This window comes from Neopsephotus bourkii, unplaced genomic scaffold, assembly GCF_033783945.1.
Source record: "Neopsephotus bourkii isolate Nb327-2 ecotype Australia unplaced genomic scaffold, CSIRO-AGI_Nbou_v1 NB_1053, whole genome shotgun sequence".
NCBI lineage: Eukaryota > Metazoa > Chordata > Aves > Psittaciformes > Psittacidae > Neopsephotus > Neopsephotus bourkii.
This window is the reverse complement of record NW_026901542.1, coordinates 950,767-974,578: the sequence shown is the minus strand read 5'-3', so window position 1 is coordinate 974,578 and position 23,812 is coordinate 950,767. Positions and strand designations below refer to the sequence as shown.

At 40.8% G+C, this 23,812-nt stretch overlaps 1 protein-coding gene across 34 annotated transcripts in view; it reads right to left on the bottom strand.

Annotated features, from left to right (window-relative positions):
• Positions 1-9,601, bottom strand: part of NRCAM (neuronal cell adhesion molecule) — a 154,977-nt gene extending 145,376 nt beyond the window's left edge. For 12 of the 34 annotated variants that reach the window (XM_061361131.1, XM_061361129.1, XM_061361142.1 and 9 more), the window contains exon 1: positions 9,396-9,600. The gene's annotated coding sequence lies outside the window, so the exon portion shown is untranslated. Of the gene's footprint in view, positions 1-9,350 lie in introns of all 34 variants that reach the window. The other 22 variants (XM_061361156.1, XM_061361150.1, XM_061361153.1 and 19 more) reach the window with 6 other exon arrangements.
• Between the last annotated feature and the right edge of the window lie 14,211 nt (positions 9,602-23,812).

Sequence of the window (23,812 nt, the reverse complement as noted above, 5' to 3'; positions counted from 1 at the left end):
AAAGGTTACTTTTTCCACCTGTAAGCAGCAAGACAAGGAACGGATGTGCAGTCTTTTTGAGAAGAATCTTACAACTGATTCATCTTTCTACTTTTTTTTTTAAACTTAATTCTGTGCCAATTAAGACAGTACTTCCTTGTTACCAGCATCATTTACTAAAACAGTAAGTTGGGGTTTTGTTTTAGTAAACAAGAAATCATAGATCTATTCTGTTAGTACCTATTTCCATGTAATTAAATAGACTGCTTCCCTTTGCTTTGTCTCCCCCAACTTTGTTATTTTCACACTTCTGGTTTCAGCACTTTCTCACTCTTATCTCTTCCGTTCCAATTAATATGGTTTTTTATTAGCAGTCAAACCAAGCTGCTACATCTTAGTTTATATTTGAACTTTCCCATCTATAATAATAATAATAATGGTATTTATTTACATTAGCTTTTTGCATGAAACTTCTTTGTCATGAGTATGGCTAGTAACTGTTGGCGTGTCTTTCAGTATCATCTCAGATAAACTAAGTGGAGGGGGAGAAAGCCACAGAAATCTTTGACTTTTTTAGGACAGCTTTACCTTAGAAGTAGAAACACACATAAGTTCCTATATAACATAACACACATAAAGGCTAATCTTTCTACTAATGCCAACTTCTGAATTAGTCCTGGCACCCACCTAAGATCCAGCTATAGCTATTGCACATGTTCTCAGCAGTAATGTCTCTGTCACTGTATTTAAGTTAGGACACATTAAGCAACTGAACTATGAAGATAGAAATCTTACTATATCATTAATCCCTACGATAACCCTTGAGTGTCTGATGCTGCCAGTTATCCTAGTACATTCCCTGGTTGTGATGAGAAACCTATCCCCATATTTCAATGTCAGGAGGGTAAGGCAGCTGTGAAGAAGTATATAAAACTGTAGAAATAACTTTGAGAAATTCCTCCAGATAAAGTTTTTGGGATGATAACTGCAAAACATGTTACAAATGAGATCTCCAGAAAACCTGCTGTCAAGAGAACTGAACCTGCTGGAATTGACAGTGGGGCAATTGGAAATCTGGGTCATCAGACACTTCACTCCAGCACAACTGGTAGAATTAAGACCCCCAGAGAGCAAACACAGCTCTTAAGACTTTCCTCTAAAGAACACTGTAACTTTGAAATGATGGCATAAAGTCTATGGTTTCCTTACAAAAACTGTCTAGGTTTTACGTGAAAATAATTCAAAGAAAAGACACTACTGCTGTAACTTGAGGTGGTACATGAGCAGTAAAAGCTAACACATGACATGCTTTAATTAAGCACCTACATTCCTAACAAAACAGCTAAATAAAAAATACTGAATATCAGCTTTCACTAAAAACTACAGTACAGCATTCCTGAAAAAGGCTACTGAAGTATTAATTTTAGGCCCATAATGTTAATTATTTTCCATGATATTCTGATGAGCAAAATTACATGCTTTAAAGAATACAAACATTATTAACAATAAAGAGGAAAAGAAAATTATGCAAAATGAAAATATGAACTTCAATTCAGAATTAAGTTAACTACAAAGAGAAACTATTGAGAAAGGAGAGTATTTTTCAAATGAAGATGGACACAGTTCTGGAAAACATGCTGGAATCAAAATTACTGGACTCAATGTAAAGGTAAGTGGATTAAGTTTAACAACTCATTTACAGTTCAATCTACAGAATCTGATGAACTGTTCTGTCTTCCATTGTAGGAATACAGAACCACAGGTGAGTTCTAAGCAGGCGTATTTACTTTAATCTTAAACATTAAATACTAATATATTTTATCAATGTAAGAAGTTCTGTGCATCTATACTGTGTTGTTTATTCAGTCATTATCTCTGCGTGTTTTTACACAGGAGTATCCTTTCTAAAGCTTTTGATTTGGAGTCATTAAACTATGTGTCTGCCCTCTGGTGGTCACATTCACCTTTAGATGTTCCCACGTTCTTACCTTTTCCAAGTTTAGAAATGCACTTCATACAACTACCACCTACAATGTATAACAGATAATTCAGCTTTCGAACCTTGCTTTCCAGTTATGTAATTGATTATGTTTCAACTTTATCATGCAGAAATGGGCTATGCATAATTTAAGATGCTCCCTGCTTTGTCCATACCTAGACACCAATTCCTAAAGCACTCAAACTACAGGAAAGCAGAAAACTTGCAATAATTCCCCAACTGAAGTTTCAATTTGTGTTGAGATTATATACTTGGTACTGTTTGTGAGAAGATGGTATAACATGAAATGCACTGAAATGCTGGCTGTTAGGTTCCAAGTTCCATAAGTATGTAAAATGCTTCTGAGGGGAAAAAAAAGTGTCAGAGCTGTACTACACAGAAACTCCCATGACTTTGTATATCAAGATTGACATGGACCAAAAAAACAAAAACAAAACAATAATGAAGGAGCAAGATCTGTAGTCCAGTTACTTACTTTCTATTTTATATACATATAAAATCTGCAGGAAAATGTTAGAGAAAACTGTTCCCAACTCTAAGCCTTCATTGTCAGAGAAGCAGTGGGTAGAATTTTCTCTCCCTCATTTTCTGATGCTTTTAAATACAGTATATCATGCAAAAACCACACAGACAACTTCAGAAGGATTCAAAATACACTTGTTTGTAGATCACTGACATCAGGTTTGTCATTTGGTTTACATGTCTAACAAAAACCAACTCCTGTACAGAAAAGCAAGCCAAACATAAGGTATGTACAGCTCCAATTTGAAGGGTAGGTTCCTTCACACCTCCACATATGTCCCAAACATCCTTGTAGTATTACTTGGATTGAGTTGCAGCAATAGTGATAATAGTTCCCATCTCTCACTATGCCCTAATCAAGCCTATGCCTAGGGAAGAATAATGACACCTGCAACAGGAAGTAGAGCCCAGAAGACTGAATTCTCTGCAGCAGCCTCAAGAACACAGGCGCTGTCTTCCACATTCATTGCCATTGGGTGTCTCTGAACTTCACTACAAATAATAAGTAAATACAGTGGCAAATGGAAGTAGGAATCTTTTATATCTGCTGAAAAGACCATGTACTTTCCAACATCTCCAGTCACAAGGGCTCTTGGCTGCATGACACAGACTTGATCACTGCAATACTGAAAAGATTTCCCCACACTCCAGAGACAGCAACAACTTCCTCATAATGTGACAGGACTCTGCAACACACCACAATGTTGATTCCAGCTTTTAGTGTCACTCAGATCTCCATTCACAATGTGGAACATGGGTTGCTTTTATGTCCTGAACTGATTTAACAACAACAAAAGCTAATCATACCAGAACCATTAAATTGCTCGTAACTGAAAATGCTCACCATCCATGGAGAACACAACTCTTCACAGCAGCCAGACCCAGAACACAAAACTTACTGCTCCAAGACTCAGGAATGACTAGAGGCTGCAGTTTATCCAACCCTGAATGCAAAACCTCAATTTCCATTCTTTTCTCTTTTAATGCAGAGATCCCCTGTGGTAACTTACTCAAGTCCCACACAGTTTTGGAAGGATGGGAAAGGAAAATGAATATAGTTCTCTTCTCTGAGCTACAGTAAGAAATACGAATTCAGAACAGATTAAAAACCAGTAAAATGGATGAGATGAGATGTTAACAGGCTGAGGTAGCCAAGGTGAGAATCAGATTGTGATTGATTGTGGCCATGTAACAATTGCAACAAAATTACCAAATTCAACTGAACTGACAAGGAAAAATACCTTCAATTTTCAAGAAATGAGTAGCAACTCAAGGGGATTAAACTTCCTATTGTGTACTTAGTTTGTCTGGACACCACAGCATTAGTCTACAGCTGGGGGGGTCTTTGTGGAGGGACCCACAGATTCCAGCTTATTCCAAATGGCAGTAACCAAGTCACTAAACCTGTTTATCCCAGCCACAGAACAGCCATGGCCAAGCTCATCTCTCCCTGATACCACTTGAATATTGTAATGAGGAAGATACATCAATCACCTCCTGCATTTTGATTCCCTTAGAGATGTGAACAGCAGCAGGGTATGAAGCCCCACTTTTTAGTCCTTCTAAACACTGGAAAAGTAGTGAAGAGGACTGTCTCTCTATCCTGTTACAAGGGGTAGCTTGCAGTGTACAAGCATACTGATGAACACCACTAAATTCTTAAATACTCTTGAAAAGTGCTTTAAATGACAGCAGGGGTATGTAATGTTTTCCTTCAAACTGCTGGATTTGATAATTCATAAAAAAAAAACCAACCTAACAAAACAAAACAAAAAAATAGAATCCTTCACTAATAGTAAGAGAAATACTTGTTTTCTTTCTGTTCCCCTTCAAGTAACTGATTTCCTTACTTGGCATGCTCTTCAGAATTGTTCCCTCCCTCAGGACTGGTTGCACTCCCCAGCTCACACTGAGGAGCTATCCCCTGCTCCACCCTCCGCACTTTTACAGAAGAGTTGTATGTACATTCCCTCTCAACCTATTCTACTCAAAGCTTCCAACACTGCAGCCTTTTCTCTTTAAGATTTCCAGTGACTTTTATTCCCAAGCTTCTCCCTACTACCACTTTTTTCTAATTCAAACGCAAGTAATACCTTTTGTTCTTCATCAGTCTCTTCATACAATGGTCATCATCATTGGTTTTGGTTTTTTTATTTGTTCTATAACTCATTATCTTCAGCCTCTGAATTTTGTCCATTTTTATTACCCTGCCCATGCTACAGTATTCAATGGGATTACTTCCCTCGGCTAGTGCCTTTGCACCAGTCAGTTAACTCCATAGTATTGCTTTTCACCAGCAGAACTGTCCTGACTCCAACTCTTGTACAAGAGCTGTCTTTTGAACTACTTGATTATATTCAATGCCTTCACGTACACAGACACACGGGGAACCCTACAGTGTTGTGACATTGTAAAGGCAATTCCTTTACATGAACTCTCAGAATTAAGTTCGACAAACACAACAGCACTGAAAACATGGGAAAAGGGAAGTTACAAGTGAGAGGCAGAGTTTAGAAAGAGAAAGAAAATCTGTACTCATCTAGAAACTCCATCAGCTCCTCACTTAGGTAACAGGCTAAAGGAAAACAGTACATTAATATTTTGGGTGGCTATCTGGAAGCGCCAAAGTAGTGGCCAAAGACTAATTCATAAAACCAGGAAGCTATGGATCAACTTATTTTTTTCTTCAAACAAGCTGTTAAATGGTAAATATTACATGCTTAAAACCAGAGGAAATTAAAAGGTCATATATATATATATCTAATGGTGCAGACAAAGTATCAGGACAACTATATTCCCACTGGGATGGATCCAAATTCAGCACTCTTATATGAGTATTCACAGAATTAGAGAGACTGATTCTGTCCAATTTAATTGACAATTTAGACAGCTGGTTCCTTTTTAATGCTTTTTTGAAAGTTTTGAAAGTTATCATGGTTTTTAAAGTTATCATATCTTCATAAGTTGAACTGGCCTTTTTTTCATCACTTGGCTATTTTTGTGCATCTGAGATGCTCTGCATGAACTGCTGCTTTTTATATTAAGCTTAGCTGCTTAAAGTAGAATGGGGGTACTGTGAGCATTTACAGAAACATTTTATAATTCAAGCTGTTATGCTTCCATACTGAGAAGTTAACAATGGGAAAGCTGCAATCACATTATGAATTGAGCCGTTTCAAAACTAGAAAGAGTGTATGAAAACAGTGTATTCACAAAATGAATACTAAGACACATTTATCCTGATTCATACAGCAAACCAAAAAAAAAATAAAAAAATTGAAAGCTTCTTCACAACAGTTAATAGAGGATCCAGATGAACATTTCTGTACTTATTCAACATTTACTAGACAGAAGAAGCTAAAGAGCAATCCAGAGGAATATTTGCAATGCAATTAGGCTAGACAAGTAAGTCTGAATGTATGCCAGCTGCAGAGGTCTGCCCTTGATTCACACTATCAAATGTGTAGTGTGTCACACAGTGTCTAGCATCAGTATCTCCAGTATTATAAGTCTCATCAGATATATACTTGTTTACTGAGCATTTTAATCAGGGCCTGAATACATATCTAGCTCTACCTTCTAGCAGTCTATATACCAGTCCATCACCATCTGCCAGCGAATGCTTCCACAGATCGGGAAAAAACATCAATTCAAACACACGCATTCGGCACTCAAACTAAGCTATCATTCACATTTCAATATAAGACTTGAATTCCTTTTCAGTGTTCTTCAACTTTGACCCAGCTCTACCCCCTCCTTCTACTGAAAAGGGCAAAGACAACAGCCCAGCAAGTGGGACAGGCAAAACAGACCTCCTTTGTTCACTTTTCCCTTTCAGTTTTCTATTGAGGTAAATAGCTGAAAGCTCAGCCAGTCTCCAGTAGCTCAGAAGAAAGCAATATAGCTAGCTTGCAACTATCCTTTCCTGGTTAACAAACAGTAGGACAAAACTTATGGTGCATCGCTTTAATCTTATTATTGGAGATTAACTCTTTACAAAGCCCCTTAATATCGTATTTACAAGACGACATTCATAAATGCTTAAGTTACAATATCTATAATGCTAAACAGAACAGGCAATACACATATTCACCAATTCAAAATGCAACAAATTATCACTGTGGAGAAAGTATAAGTGAATTTTTTGAATACTATCAGCCCACTCAGGAAGGCAAAATCATATTCCTTGCATACTGCCCAGAAGACAACCTCCTACATTATTGCCTCAGCTTACATTACCGAGATACATTTTTTCTGTATGTCTTCCCATTTTACCAATTCTGTTCATGAAGCATAACAAAATGAACATACCCAGTGAAAACCGAACACCGTAGTTGCACCGTACTGTTCCAACGTAACAGAAGGTAAGTAATTGCAATTCAAGGTGATTTGGGACAAATGAATAAAGCTACAGACTAACAGCAATTCCACAGCCGCAGGCAAGAGAGATTTAATTTTTAGGCTGATTGAGCTATTTGAGCTGTGCAATAATCCATTAACAAAAACCCAAACCCCTAGTGTATTCAAGATGTTTTATGTCTAGCTACCATGGACAGTCATTTCCCTACAGCAGGAGGAAGAAAGAGTCTAGCATTACCTTTTGCTGACTTCAAATTAGAATCCTCAAAACAATAAAATCTGTCAATTAGAGAGACATCTCATTAATTCCAAGAAACTCTAACTTGGTTACTAAAGCTTCCGCCGTCACCTTTTTGAGCACCAGAAACACCAAAGCACAGCAAGCTAACAGGAGGAATCAGAAAGCATCTACTGGATTTATTTTATTCCCTGAAAATAAAAACCATTCTAAAAAAAACTAATCTTCTTATTAAAGCCCTTCTTAGCAAACCAGCTGTGGTATATGTGGTAAATATTATGCCTTCTGCAAGAAGATAAGGAATGATAACTCAGATTCTGGTGATCTCATTTACCTTGAGCATTATTACTTTCGAGTATTTTTACCGTGGTCAGTAAGGCTAATTACAGAACTAATATACCAATATGAGTCTGATTAATTGTGGGTTTATTCTGTGAGTTGTGAAGAGGGTTTTAGCTCCATCATTAACACCAGCTGGTACACACTACCCTGTCATCTAATGTGGTCACACAGCTGTACAATTTTCCATTAGCTACACTGCCTTTGCACAATCCAGAGTGTGAATCCATCAAGCAGCTTTCTCGTTTTGCTTCTTCATATGTGATATTCACAGAAAATACCATCTTCCCAATTCTGTACTGATACAGTCTGACAGCTAATTTTAGACAGCCAAAAGAATTTCACAGGACTTCAACGTTCAAATAAGTGACTTCCACTGAGTTCAGTATCAAACTCTTTAGCACTTGCTTTGTGATTCCTATTCGAAACCAAGGACAACAGTCAGCTAAACAAATGCCTGACGTATACTCATATAAATAGTAAGATAAAACAAATTAGACAAATATTAAAAACATGCTGCACCTGCAAGTCAGTTTTCTGACTTCCAGGTCCTCTGAGCTAATATGTAACACTAGAGTATCCTTCTCTTCCCAGCAATATCCTTTGCCAAAGGATACCAGCAAGATGTATCTCTTGGCACATATACTGCTCTCAAACTCAAAATGAAGTCCAAATGCCTTCTGATGTTGTACAGTGCACAGCCCATATAATTACTATCCATAAATTACCACATCTATTAAGTTAAATTATGGAAAAAGTTGAAATTATTAATAACGCACCTGTTAGATGCAATGAAGCTTTCAGGTTTCATCTACCCTTTCTGTAAGATCCTTAATTAAGAATCAAAATGCATTTGAATGCTCAGAAACAGAGAGAGAAATATGCAAAGGCACAAAACATCAGAAAAAAAGAAACCGAGGTGGTTAATACTGACTTCTTGACTCGGTAGGAGGTTGTTTCAGACAAACAATGAAAAACTGGACCTTCATGGATAAAAGAATGTCTTACCATGATCTATAGGTTCCACTGTAGAGTTAGATACCACATTTTCCATTGTTTTATCTAACTAAACAGACAGCTAGGAAACGGCATTCCTTTCACAGAGTATTTGTCAATATGGAACAGACTTATTGACTGGGTCGAAGCCCACTATGATCTTAAATATTTAAACAGCTTGGCATTATTAATCAGGTGTTGTTTACACTTAAGACTCCAAAGCCTTGGTTTAAACATGTTTCAGACTTCAAAACTAACACATCTACGCCGAAGAGCTCCGCGGTAGCTGAAGGCTTAGTTAATTATTACTTTATAACCAAACAGCAAGTGCATTCGCTGCTCAGACCCCACCGCAATTTTCCGCATTAATCTCCATCAAGATAAAGGAAGTAAAACACGGGCAAAAGGGAACAGCTCGGGATACAGCCACATTTCAGTCGGCTTACCCCTAAGTAAACCGGCGTTGCTGCATGCAGCAAAGCGCAGAAGGAGCAAACAAACAAGAAAACCGAAGCCCGACAGTGCCGACAAACAAACGTGCCGGAGCCGGAACGCGGATCCCGGCACTTCAGCACAGACAGCTCCTTCCCCTCACACGCCGCCCTCGCCCCCGCCGGCCAGCGCACGAAATGGCGACCTACGCGCTGAGGGATGTGAGGGATGTGGGCGCGTCGCAGTCTCGGAGCATCTCCGCCGTGGGCTGCGACGCGCAGGGGCCAGCCTGCCTGCCCCTGGTAGGTCCTCCCTCAGCCGCCGCCTCCACAAAGCCCCCGCAGCACCGGGCAGGCTCCCAGGTCCCTCCTCACAGCCGCTGCCCAGGTCTTGCGCCCCGGGCACCAGCTGCTGCCGCTTCGCGCGTCCCCTCAGAGGAGCCCCAGCACCCACAGCGGACCCGGCCGAGGGCGAGCGGCTCCTCACGGTCGGGGCACGGCACCTGCCGCAGGAGACAGCGCCGGTACTCACGGGAAGGTGCAGCCCGTCCGCCCGGGGAGAGGGTAGATGGAGATCCGCAGCCACGTTCTTCTTACTCCTCCACCTCCTCCTGCTGCTGCCGGCTCGGCAACTCAGAGAGCAGAGCCGAGGCAGGCGCGCTCCCGCGCCTATCACCTCCCCGGCACCCCCACCCCTGCTGTACCGCGGGGCGCGCTCCCGCGGGAGGGGCGGGGAAGGCGCGCGTCTGCGCGAGCTGAGCCCAGGGCACGCGCGGCGAGGGGGCTGGGGCGGGGCGGGGCGGGGCGGGGCGGGGCGGTGGCGACCGATCCCTCGCACCTGAGGTGGCGGAGGCGGTGGCTCCATCTGCGGCATGGCTCTGCGGCTGACGCAGGGGATAGCGAGATTCCGCCCGGCGGCGGCTGCCGACCTCCCTCCCTCCTCGCTCTCCTTCTCTCCCTCCTTCTCTCCCTCCTTCCTTCCCCGCCTCCCTCTCTCCCTCCCTCCTTCCACCGCCCGGATGATAATCGGGGTGAAATCCTCATCGACCTGCAGGCGGTGCCAGGTCTCGGCCTTCTCAGTTCAGACCCCCCTCGCCGCCCCTTCTGGGGTTCCTGGGTGGTAACCGACCCGGCACCCAGGTGCCTCCTCAGCACCCGGTGGGCAGCTCCCCTGCTCTCCGTCAGCCCGGGGAAGCCGAGCACCCGTCAGGGCACCCCCACCAGCGGTGCGGGAGCTGGCAAAGGCAGAGTTTTAAATAGACTCATTATTTTAGCCCGGCAGTGCCCCTCTAAATAGATGGTTTCAGCTAGTTCCCAAACTGGAGACAAGGATATTATTTTACACTCGAGAATAGTCCTATTGAACTTGGTAGCACAGCTCACATGTGTGTAGTTAAACACGGGTGCTAGCAGGATCGGAGCCAATAATTTCGGCGGCTGTGGGTACAACAATACAGTAAATTAAACTGACTTGGGAAGACAGAGGCTTGCATTGCCGGCTTCTTCTGGGGGGCGGTGGAATCCTCCGTGGCATGCCGGTTGTCCTGGGGACTGCCGCAAATAGCGGAGCCAGCGGCCTGCCCACAGCTCGGACCAGCGCGTTCTTCACCAGTCACAGCAAAACAGAATTAGATTAAATTTCCAGTTCACAAGTTCAGGAAGTCAGCACTTAGATGTCAATCGCTTAAAGAGAAGCTCTGGATGAGACCGCTTGGAGAAGAGCCTCAGATGAGGGTTATTTCAAACGAACCTTTCTGCTGAGCACGCCTCTCGGTCAAGGGGTGCTCACAGTGCTCACCTTCCCTTCACTTCTTGCGTAATGTCAGAAGCATTTTAATGTCATTTTGAGACTTCTTTGGACTATGGTCGATATTGCTCAACATTAATCCCTGTCGCCATTTAGCGTATAGTAAATGGGATTATCTGCCACTGCTGAACCTGCTGTTGGATCAGCCATTTTAGGAATAGCCTTTTGTGCATCACAAGGTGGCAACTTTTGGAATGGTTAACTCTTTATTATACAATCCAGCAAACAGCTTTCGAAGTGAACTCCACAATGACAACTTGGTAGTGCAAAATGTAATGCTCAAGATGAGCAAAAAGCCCTACCTGGCATCTTTTCAGAAACCCCATTACAACTCTGGCAAGTTAAAACTGAGAATCTGGCCGACTGAAAAGCAACACTCTAGATGAATAACAGATTCTATAAATGATATAGCACATGCATATAAATATCGGAAGGTTAAACAATAAGTCAGACACTCTTGCTTCAGACTTTGGAGATATTCAAGCTCCTATCAATCTGAAGCTAAGATATTATTGTTTGAGGCCTGAATTTTCAAAGAAGATTAAATGGATATGAAGAAAATCCTTTTTATAAGGAGAGGGCAGTAAGTGCTCGAATTTGTTGTGTATGTTCTTTACTTTTGTTTGTTTGCTTTTTTTTTTTGTTTACTGTGCTACTCTCATGTTCCCAACTAATTTATTTCATCTTAAATACAAAAACACTACAGTATAAGTGAACATCTAGAAATATGTAAACGGAGGAGCTAAAATGTTAGGATATTGCCTGACTTTGCTTCCAAGATATTGTGTTCTGAAAGGATAATATGTAGCCATTGCTGGCTTTGAGAAAATAGGGGTGTAAAATGTTGAGAGAAGGATGTTTTCTCAGACTGTTGTCTTTTTGGATCCATGCCAGATTCCCAGGGGAACAGGGTGAGCCAAACCTTCAGGAGGTGGACTGAAGAACTGCAGGGCACTAGAGGGTAAAGACTTGAAAGTTTCACTTCCTTAAAATGTAGGCATAAATATCTGGGTAGTGTTTGGGTGGCAAATGTACCAAATTTTATAACTATAAACCTGTGGGCTGTGGCAAATCACACGGTGCAAGTTAGACAGAAAAACCAAATAAACGAAGAGATGTCACTGTTGCCAGGAGGGTGTAATAAACAACTCTGTACTGCTGAATGATTAGGCTGAAATGTTGCAGCTGGTATGATTATACTCTTATGATTCCCCTGAGAACTGAAACACCATATTTTTTGTATTACTGAGATAAATAAATACACACATTCAGTAGCACAAAGGTGAACTTTCCAAATGGTGACATACATATAGCTGTCAGTAAACAAGTAAATTCAAAGGTCTATGCAGCCGATTACAGAGCTGGGATTTACTTGCTTCTGCTGGAGATGGCATTCACTACTGTGGACGAGTGCCATCCATACTGGCAGTAGGATGGTGGCACCAAGCAGAAACAAACAGGTGGGCTTGCTGGCATAAACAACAGCCGTTATGATAAGCAGAAGTTGTATGGCTGAAGGAATATTAGCTTCCAGTCTTCTTCTCTCCTGCCTTGCATCTCTTCTGTAGTCCTCCTATGACTTTTTGTAATATTTCTGTTCAGTTTATGCTATTATAACCATGCGTGAGCAGTTCCAAACATAGTTTGGTCTTCATGTTGCTTTAATATCAATCTTGATTCACTTAGCGATCTACCACCTTCTTCTATGTTAACCTGTTAGAGTTTTTTGTAGTCTTTGTTTAGGGAAGCATTGATCAGGTACATGACAGTAATTGCATTGATACACAAAACTTGTGTGTGATGGGTATCAGGCATGATCTGGGCATTTGCAAAGTGCTTTTAGGAGGAAGTTACCAAATAAAATACTCAGAGGGCTGATACATTGGAAGAGGTTTGGTTTAGCTGAAAGAATTCCTTGTCATTTTGTTCATAGACCAGACTTTTTAAGGGATATGGAAAGACATCTTGGGTTGTTCATCTCACCTAACTTTAGATGTCTACTATGTGAAAGTCTGCATCTGAGCTAGTCACTCTTTCTACTGAGTATAAAGGGAATCAGAAATAATCACTTTTAGTGTATGATTCATGTAACCTATTTTAGATGTCTATGTTAGGAAAAGCTGGGTTAAATCCTAGAAATGCTTGCTTTTCTCCATTGACTCTAACAGGACGAGCGGGTGTCTTGTTCAGCTGTAAATGTCTACATTGTAAGACTCTGAATTTATGCAGCTGAAAGTCACCCATGTGATCTTAACATGAGTTATCCCACTGTCCCACTGTTCCACTTGTTTTGACATCTTAAAGTGGTGAATGGTGTAGCACACAGAGTACTTTACACAAAGTAAAACAGTGGGGAATACCCCACTCATTATATTGAAAATCAATTTATCATATTCATAGAATCATAGAGTCACAGAATAGTTAGGGTTGGAAAGGACCTTAAGATCATCTAGTTCCAACCAGCCTGCAATAGATTATGGGCCCTCCCAGTCAAAAACTGAACAACTTTTGAGATTAATTTTAATCTGATTTATTTGTGGTCATTTCAGATTTCATTTGGAGGATCTTCTGATACCATAATAGTAGAGCAAACACACTTATTGTTGTACTAGTGCTTTTTTGGAAGCTAATGTTTTGTTTACTGTAGCACCATAAAATCTGGATATTTTTAAGCAGAAAAGAGATGAAAGATAAGATCAAAAGCTTAAATGATAATCTCTAATGTTAAAAGCTGCACTGCTTGGTGTACAGTAACAAAATCAGCTTTCACAGAGAACCAAGCAGAGGATGTGTTTTGATGTCAGATACGTTGAGAACTAGGCTACCAAGAGGATCATGCAGGAAAGACACTGCACAGAAGTGTTCTGATGTGCTGTCAAGAACTGTAAAATAATATTTAATTTAAGGCTTCAAAACTATTCTCTCAAAATCTGTGACTATGCTAAGGTACTGCCATGCTTATATATATATATAGAGAGAGAGAGAGAGAGAATCATAGAATCATAGAATAGTTAGGATTGGAAAGGACCTTAAGATCACCTAGTTTCAACCCCCCTGCCATGGGCAGGAACACCTCACACTAAACCATGTCACCCAAGGCTTCGTTCAACCTGGCCTTGAACGCTGCCAGCAATGGAGCATTCACAGCCTCCCTGGGCAACCCATTCCAGTGCCTAACCACCCTTACAGTAAAGAATTTCTGCCTTATATCCAATCTAAACTTCCCCTGTTTAAGTTTTAACCCATTACCCATTGTCCTATCACTACAGTCCCTAACGAAGAGTCCCTCCCCAGCATCCCTATAGGCCCCCTTCAGATACTGGAAGGCTGCTAGAAGGTCTCCACACAGCCTTCTCTTCTCCAGGCTGAACAGCCCCAACTTTCTCAGCCTGTCTTCATACAGGAGGTGCTCCCGTCCCCTGATCATCCTCATGGCCTTCCTCTAGACTTGTTCCAACAGTTCCATGTCCTTTTTATGTTGAGGACACCAGAACTGCACACAATACTCCAGGTGAGGTCTCACGAGAGCAGAATAAAGGGGCAGGATCACCTCCTTGGACCTGCTGGTCATGCTCCTTTTGATGCAGCCCAGGATACGGTTGGCTTTCTGGGTTCCGAGCTCACACTGAAGCCGCTCCTCTTCATTTTCTCAACAACCAACACCCTCAAGTCCTTCTCCACAGGGCTGCTCTGAATCTCCTTGCTCAACCTGTAGCTGTGCCTATGTATTTATAAGATCTCACATAGGCTTCCCTTACAAGACATTATAGCACCTAAGGTAGCTAGCAGGCTAAGCATGAGCCAGTTAGTGGCAGCAACCCAGAAAGGATGTGTTTTTAATCTTGCTTTTTTAGGACTTCAGATATTCCACACTGCTGGGAGACACTGCAGAGATTCACAGGGCTGAAACTTCCTTCAGAAATTAGAAGCTTGAATGCAAAATGGAAGGAGAGGATCTTGTTCTTCAAGGAACAGATGGAGAGGAGGAGCTGCTGGTGCTATCACCTGTCCAATCTTCCATTAGCTTGACCATTACAGTGCTGAGAAGGGAAGTAGGAGGTCTCGGTTCAGTTTTTTCCTTTGCTTAATAAACTTCAACTTCTCAAGGCAGAAACCTTTTTTAAATTAGATTTGTAACTGGCCTCCCTTCTCCCCAGTTGCTTGACTATCTAGACCAAAAATGTTTTCTCTTGTGCCTGTGAGTATTTAATAATGCCATGCAAAGTGAAATACCTTTTAAGGAGAGATGACAGCACCATTTTATTTTGGAATACTCTATTTCTTAGCTGCTTGTTGGCACAGGTTGAAAAATGAGTTAAACATACTGGACAATTCTAATCACAGGAAGACATTACTGTCAGCTTGGTTTTGTGTCAAGTTTAATCAATCAGATGGATGTGCTTTGAGAATGCTTAAGAGATCAAGTTTTTCAGGTAAAAGAGAGAGAGGAACTTTTTTAAAACATCCACAGATACCAGAGTATGCAGACCACAGTGCTTTTGGCCATGCTCAGAATGTGATCTCAAGGAACATAATGGACTGTTGTATCTTGTCAGAAACTTGAGAGAGAAAGGATTATATAAAATATGTATTTAATGCCTGGCATATTACAGAAACTACGTCTATTTTTGACAGCTGTATTCACATGGTGAAATGGCTCAAGTCAATGGAAATTTGATATCGATTTCAGCAGGACCAATGTTTTATCTGGTGTATAAATAAAGGAAGGAAGTCCTTCACACACAGTGGATTAAACTGTCTGCAAACACCAAACACATTTTGTGTGATGATTAGAGTTCACATTTTTCCATTACAAGAGATTGGCTGAGACAGTTAAAAATCTCTTACAAGCCTAATTCATGGTTCAGAGTTCTTGAAAAACTGCTCTTCAAAGATCAAACATCCGCAGACACCAGGCAGCTTATCCAAGGGGCTGCTAAAGTGCTGAATGCTAAGCAGCTCCATTTTCAAGAACAGGAACTTAAAAGTCAAGCTTGACCTTATGATTTAACCTGTTACGTCTTTTAGCTGAATATCTCACAGATTAAGAGAGTCTGTCTTTAGTGGGGAGTTTTCCATTATAGAAATTAACTAGGAAGCAACTTCAAGATTCTGGAAAATGCCTATTAATAGCTATTAGAGCTGTAACTCTCGCTTTAGTGAAACTTTATTCCAATGCACCAAATGTTCATGCACTTGTTTATTGTGCATATATATAAAGTGACTGAACTTAAGGATTCACACACACACACACACAAAAAAAAAGCATGTAAGTAAGTCTTTTCAGATGACAGAGAGAATGAGCTAAGTTAGTGAAAGAGTAAGGTCTGCTGCCTTTCCCAAGACGTGATTACAAATTTTGATCACAGGTAGTAAGGTTTAGAATGAAGGAAAGGTTTTGCCTGGGAAACTAAGATGAAGAAGAGGAAAACTTTGATGAAAAATTACATCAATTAAGTCCTTTTGAAGTTATCCTTTAGTCTTCAACTAGAAAAATGCCTGAAGAGCTTTTCAAGTCTGCTTAAGACACACCTTGTTTTCTAAGTCAGTTGGACCTTCTAACGATGACATTATTTTTAAATTGCAAACACACCATTGTCTTAATGGCTTACATTTGAATTTCTTGAAGCAGCTTAAATGAGAAAACCTATAGATAAATTGACTGGCTCTACTAGGTTCCCAGAGGAAAGGCATCAGTTCATAGTCCTTGTAACTTTCTGAATAGATGACAGTGAACAATCAGCTCTTTTTTTTTCCTGCATAACCAAACATATTTCCAAGGTCCTCTTGTATTGGTCACCGTATCAGTGTAATTGTGTCTTTTTAAAGGTCCAGAAAATAATAATTACTTTAAATGAAAAGTTTTGTACTTCATGTTTTTATTTATGTTAGTCCAAAATACCAAAGAAAATGTACAATTCACACAGTCAAAACACCCAGGATAGGAGGAAAAGCAACACCCGTGCAGCCCATCCCCTCAATAACAGTGCACACTGTAATGCGGAATGTGAATATTCTCAGCTATATCTGCCAGGGAGGTTAGTTAATAATTTATAGGGTCTGTGGTAGTCCAAGCACCAAATGGTGTTTAGAAGACATGGTTGATGATCACTGCAGTATCTAATTACTACCCTTTGTGAAGCCTGAAAATGGAGCTCAGATGCCCTGGAAACATTCTAGCAGTGATGACCTCCAGGCATGAATTAGGAGTTTTGAAGAGTTCCAGAAATCTGCCCCAGATTAATCAAATACTTTGAAGGAATCAGAAAAAAAAAGAATTACTGAAAGGATTTTATATGGAACATAACAGATGAATTAAAAACAATGAATTCATGCATCCCAAGAAATGTAATACAAATACACACATTTAACAAAATAAAGGAATTTAAAAATGAGAAGATTCGGGGATATTCCAAATGCTCACTGGTATCCTCACTCAGCAGGTGACATCCTGTCAGAAATAATTTTCCCCATGCTTTTGAAATTAAGTTGAGGTGCAGCAAATTTGCAAAGGTCCTGTTGCATGTGCACGTGGGAGCCTCAGCATGAGGAAGGCATACCTTTCTTTTATCCTCTCATTCCTAGTAGAAAATTGCACTGATACATAACCAGCAAGCAGGTCTATTTAATTTTACCATTCTGTCTCTAGCAGATGAGCTTTTGTATTTTTTTGCCTGTGTTTTTGTATTTTGTTTGCTCATTTTCAATCCATGGTATACTAGCATAACACTTCTCAGTAAAGCCACAGAATGCTTCTATGTCCTCTTCTGCTTGATCTCCCCTAAACCCATAGTCCCTGAGCTGTGTTATTTTTCCATTCTTTTCTAGCAAGAACATATAATTTTCCTTATACAAGCTGAAGGAAAGTGACACAGTTTCTGACAATACTGGAAATGAGTCTCCTCTGTCTCCCTATTTATACTTTACTGAAAGAGGTAGTATCACATACAGCAATTACCATGAAGTTTGGGTATCTCCCCTCTATGTGCTGTATGTCACTCAAATACATGAAAACCCTTAATGATGTATAATCCCTGATATTCACACTTTCTTCTCAATGGAAGTGAGCCCTTTTCCAGTTCACATTTCTAAAACTTTCTGTCTTTCATTCCATAACTACCTGCCTCCTTCCAAAGTACTCGGGCTGGACTCATGTTTAAAGGATAATTACTTACCTCCTCTGGTGCGAGTACCCACTTCCCTGCTTGCTGTGCTGCTGACTGCCACAAGAGCCCATCAGTTTTCTCAGCTCAGAAGTTCCCTTGAATAGTTTGAAAACTTGCAGAAGCAAATTAGTGTAGTCACCAGCTGTATGCTCTCAGATCAGATGGCTGAAGTGACAGCACAGACTACGTGGTATTTCATCACCAACAGCAGTAGAAGTTTTCCTGGTTTACTCAGACTAGTGCCAACTGAATTTTCCATTTCTTTAATAATAAAGGCAGAGTGCAAGCAAGCCTAAAACGGTGAGACATGCAGTTTTGTTTCTCCATGGTGCTGTAAATCCCAACTGGTGACAAGCAATATGGTCCATAGCCTGGCACTAGCCTTCACAGGTGTAGCTGGTGGGCTCTGATGCCCACTCTGGAGGCAAGGTGGCTCAACCAACCGTAGGAGAGGATGTGGAAACCTCTGGATCTATGGAACTGGTTCCATGACTTTTAAATTTAATATGATCCCTAAAATGGACTCAGGGGGATTCCTGTACTCCTTGCAGGGAACTTTTAAGCGGGTGTGAATACATCAAGGTTTTTTCTCTATGTATGTATACATCTGTTCACTATTTTTGGCTACCATGGATTATGGAAACATCTTTAAGTGTGAGTTCCCTAATGTGTTTACATAGCACATTCAATAATAATTTTCATATTTGATATCTGAATATCTGTAATCAATGCACAAATAAAGTTGTGGCTTATTGTTTCAATTTGTGTCTTCAAGCCAAATAGATTCATTGGTCATCTAGATTTCTCTTTAAAACCATGGTGTATATATATATTACTTTTGACATCAAACTTTGCCTTTTTCTGCTGGCCTCCACTTACGTTCTCAAGCTATTATTTGTTGTTGTGATTATGAAGGAATCTTCTACCACACCCAAAATCAGTCCCTTGGCACGGTCTTCTGTTATTTCACCTATGTAATAATAATTCCCTCATTTCTCCAATCATCTGTTGTTCTGAGAAGCACCTGTGCTCAGCTCAAAGGTTTACAAATGCTGTAACACTGACATTTCTGAGAAGGAGGCAAGGCTATTGCTTTTTTTCTTGTAACACTTTTGTCATTCTTTGTTCTATGGCATGAATTCAAGAAGTAACATGAAGCGAGCTATCTTAGGCAAGTATACTCTTGCCCAGAAATAAACAGAGAAATAGATGAGCACAAAGACTGTTCTGTAAGCCATTTAACAATTGTTTATAAGAGCAGCATTAGCTTTCAAAATTAGGCATGTGATCATTAAAGTCAGTGCTTTAAAACACAGCATTATAGATAGAGCAGTAGAGAGAACATCAGAAGTCAAACCAGGCATAGACAAGTCCACAGGGCAGAGTTAAAAAAACAGTTCTTCAGAATGTGGAACAATGACATAGAAAATAAATGTTCTTTTCTGGTAAAAGGGAAGTTCTTGAAGCAGTGCTCAGGTAGGAACTCATATAGAAATGCTATTGTACCTTTTGTCCCTAGGGAAGTAAACCTAGCCCTTGATTCACAATAGCTATTGTTCTAGACCTTGAAAACAACATGAGAATAAGGCAAGATGAGTTGTCTGAGCAAAACTATGAAATCCTAGACAACTTCGCAGAGCCACCATCTACTGTGACATCTTGCTTTAGTAACGATAGAGACATACGTAGAGATTAGAGATACACAACGGACACATATACCTGAATAAAAGCTCAAAGTTGTAGGGTACTAACAATGAGCCTTCTGTGATCCAATTTGTTGACCTTCACAGTAGGTGACTGCAGGCAGGAGGCTAACACTAAAATATAGACTAGCTGTATCAGGTATTGTTTCATTCAAGCTAAATGAAAATGAAAGCGGCAGTGCTATATCTGTGTAAAGCTATTCAAGCATGTCTGCATAGGATTAGAAAAACAACTACATTCAATCATTTTCTAATCTGCTGTGCAGATGAGGTTTATGAGATGCAATGTGTTTGTTTTTACAAATACATTCTGACAGGGTGACTTACCTTTTGAAGAAGCTCTTTATTCTTTTTTCTTTTTAGGTAACTAGGGAAGAAAAGCTGTCCAGGAACTGTCATGATAAAAAAAGTATATACTTCTGAACACCTAATTAGATGTTCTGTTTGCTACTTTGTATGGGTTTTGGGTCTATTGTCCCTTAGCTTGCCTCTGACAGCACCAGTAATGTTTTGGAGCTCTGGAGGAAGACCTAGCAGATGTCCAGGTGCTGTGTTCCTCAAGGAATGGTTACACTACCATTCAGATCACCTCCTTGTGTGATTTGCAGTGATTTGAGACTGCCAGCACACACTTCATGACACCTTGTCCTGGGTTTAGCAGCAGCAGTCATTTTTCTCTTTCCTGGTAGCTGGTGCAGTGCTGTGTTTGGACTTTCAGGCTGGGAACAAAGCTGATAAAAATGATGTTTTGGTTTGGCCAAGGACTTTGTGAGCCTCATGCTCTGCCAGGGAGGAGGGGAAGCCGGGAGGAAGCAGAGACAGGACACCTGACCCAAACTGACCAAAGAGGTATTCCATACCACAGCACGTCATGCCCAGGATGTAACTGGGAGTTACCCAGAAGGGAGACTGGACTGCAGGGTTGGAGGAGGTATCGGTCGGTGCTTGATCGGGCTGGGGGGGCGAGTTATCGGTCGCCTGGTGGTGGGGTGTTGTATTCTCTTCCCTTGTTATTTCCTTTATCATTACTATTATTGGTGGCAGCAGTAGTGATTTGTGTTATACCTTAGTTACTAAACTGTTCTTATCTCAACCCGTGGGAGTTGCATTCTTTCTGATTCTCCTCTCTGTCCCTCCAGGAGTAGGGGGAGGGCAAGAAAAGGGGGGGAGTGGGTTAACAAGCTGTCTGGCTGGGTTTAAACCACGACACACCTCCATGATGCATGCTTTTGTCCACATAGATAGCACAGCTCTGCAAATCATGGCTGCACTGGCACATGTGCTTTTCCAGCAGCAGGAGAGTGTCCTCTCATGCAAAAGAAGACTTGGTATTTGGAATAGCAACCTGCCTATCCCAATGTCACCCCATGATGACAACCAAAGGTTACACAAGTGGCTTGTAGGGTTAGCAGAGCAGCACCCATGCTCATCCTTTGGCTTGCTCAGGAAACATGCTCCCTTCCATCCATACCTAAAAACCTGCTCCAACACCTGTCGGCCCAATGCTGTATCAAGGTTGGGAACTTTTGTTGTCTCACTGTACAGTAGATTTCTCTGTGACAGAATGTTGGCATGGGAATCTTCCTTCGAGTAACTGTCCTGGGCAGAAAGGAGAAGGCTTGGCAATCAGCTCCCTGCCAAGAATAACTCTGCCAATTTCACAAACATCCCTATATGTCAGCCGGACACTTTATACCATGTCTGTCAGCAATGCTCTTGATAGAGGTTACCAGAACAAGCTAACAAGGTACCTGCTGTCAGCTGGAGTTTATTTGTTCTGGGGACTCCACATCTCTGAAGTGCTTTGTCAATGGGGAGCTTACCATGTGTACTTTCTGCAGAGGGATCTCTTGACACTGCCAGTCTTTCACAATGCATTTAGGGTTTGGCAGTGGAAGCTCACCTAGAAATCAGACATTTCAAATTATTTTGGGGACCTGAGAAACAGTCTTTTCCAGTGCTTTTAGTGATTTTGAGCTGACTCTGGACCATGGAGTACAGTTTTCTGAGGTCTGGCTGCAAGAGCTGCTTCTTGATAAGTAGCTATTGTGAGGGAGGAAAGCAAAGGCATTGTGCCCTGACAGTAATAATGATCTAAGTCTTCTTCCTCATTATCTGCAGAAGGAAAGAGAAGTATCTTTTTCTGTGTGGTTTGATTTTGTAAAGGCCTGACTGGTCAGAGTGACTATTAATGTGAAGTGGCTACAACTTTAATGTGGGGGAAGAGAGTATGTGCTGAGCATCCGACTGCTGCTTGTGTACAGCTGCCACAGTCTCCCAGGCCATCAGGGTCCTTTTGCAGATTGGCTGAGTGGCTGCCTGGAGGTGATACTGCTTTCTGGGTGTGCCACGGGGACGGTGCCTTCCAACCAAATCAGAGCAAAAAACTGACAAAACCCAGTATCAACCGCTCAGTTTTGATCTAACACATCCTGCATATATTTGGTTCTGGAACTGATCTCTCTTTTATTTTTTTCCACAGTACTTGTTTTAAGTTGAATTATTATGCACCTTCTGTAAATGTATTGGCTTGAAAAGGGATGACAATCACCTGAGAGGCTGCAGCGTACCAAGCCCCGCATAGTAGATGAGAAAAACCTTTCCTTTCCTCAAAGACAATCTGAAGTCAATGCATTTTACATACCAGACAAAAAATATACAGGAATAGCATCATGCTGGAAGTATTTTGTCTTGCTTTTTTCTTTACTATCTCTAATATACACAGCCATTTATATATATATATATATATAAGAACCAACAAAATAAACAGCTGTCCAGAGCACACTTGCTTCCTGACAATCTCATCTAAGCTTTCCTTACTGATCTGTAGCTCTTCCCAAGGATTCATGACCTATTTACTGCAAATTATTTAAAACTCAGTCTGCTATAAACATATTGTCCTTTCCGCTGTATTCACACCCAGCCTTCGTTAAGCATTGTTCAGATCTCTTGGGGGATAGTTTTAAATACAATATTCAGCAAGAAATAAATCGGCTAGAATGGACACAGTGCTCAAGTTTTGAAGTTACGATGTGCTTATGTCTTAGTAACTCCGTAAAGTAATGCTTTGAAGTCAGATTTAGTAGTGCGGTAGTTTTGTCCTTTAACTCCACATTTTATGCAGTACCTGAGATACCTGCCTTTCCTTGTAGGAGGCTGGAAATATTCCCTGCTTAAACATTCCAGCATTTCTGCTTTCTTTCTTTACAGAAGAGGTGTTGTTTTGTTGTTAGAAGTGTTCTGTGACTGCCTGACTTGCTTGCGTGAAAATATGTTCAGATGAGGTGTACAAAAGCAGAGGAGAGGACAGGACTGTATTTGTGATTTCTACAGAGCAGTCAGTGAGGAAGCAGGGAACAGCAGCTTTGCTGGAATTATGGCCAAGGGTGGACACAGATCAGGTTAAGAATTATAAAATTTTGGGGTTTGCTATCATAACTTTGAGGCATTTTGGAAGAGTGTTCCCCTGTGATATTATTGTGATGCTTATTATCCCATTCAATTATAAAATAATGATGTGAGCACAAAAATCTGTTCCTTTTGCAGTTTACAAGGATTTTAAAATGCAAAGAGCTTTTAAATGCAAAAATTGTAAGTTTGCTGAACTCAGCGTTGCACTTTAATGGTATTAGTAATCTGTCCAGGTTGTCTGTGTGGTTTTACATAAAAATGCTGGTGCAGCTTCTTCCTGAAAGGTAAAGATTTCAAAATGCTGCTGTGTACTTTTCATGCTGTTGCAACTATATGGTGAAATAGCCCTTGATGATACTGTTCTAAGAAACCAATACATTGAATGAAATACTAACTAAAAAGCAAAATAACATTGCTACTGAAGATTAAACATGCATTAATTACCAACATATAATTACTGGAGTGTTTCAGTGCTTGCTTAATTTTTCATATTATGCTGAAAATTGCTAGTGAAATCTGTTAACGTTATTAAAATAAAAATAGACTATGAAGAATAATTAAAAATCTTGTTATATAAGTATACGTGCAAACAGAGAAGGCCACCAGCAAAGCACTAGAGCAAGCAGCACACTGTGCTTCACTGCTTAAGTACCAGGAGCAAACATGACTGCAGGTGTGGGAATGAGGAGGCTGGAGTGAGGAAGCTGCTCAGCAACAGGAGAACTGGGGAGCAGCAGTCCCTTGTGTTCAAACCGCAGCAATATGCAGCTGGAGCAAGGAAAGAGGAAAAGGCATGTGGCATGCTTGTTTTTCTGGAATATGATTACACAAAGACTATACCTTACTTCCAGCACCAAACTGT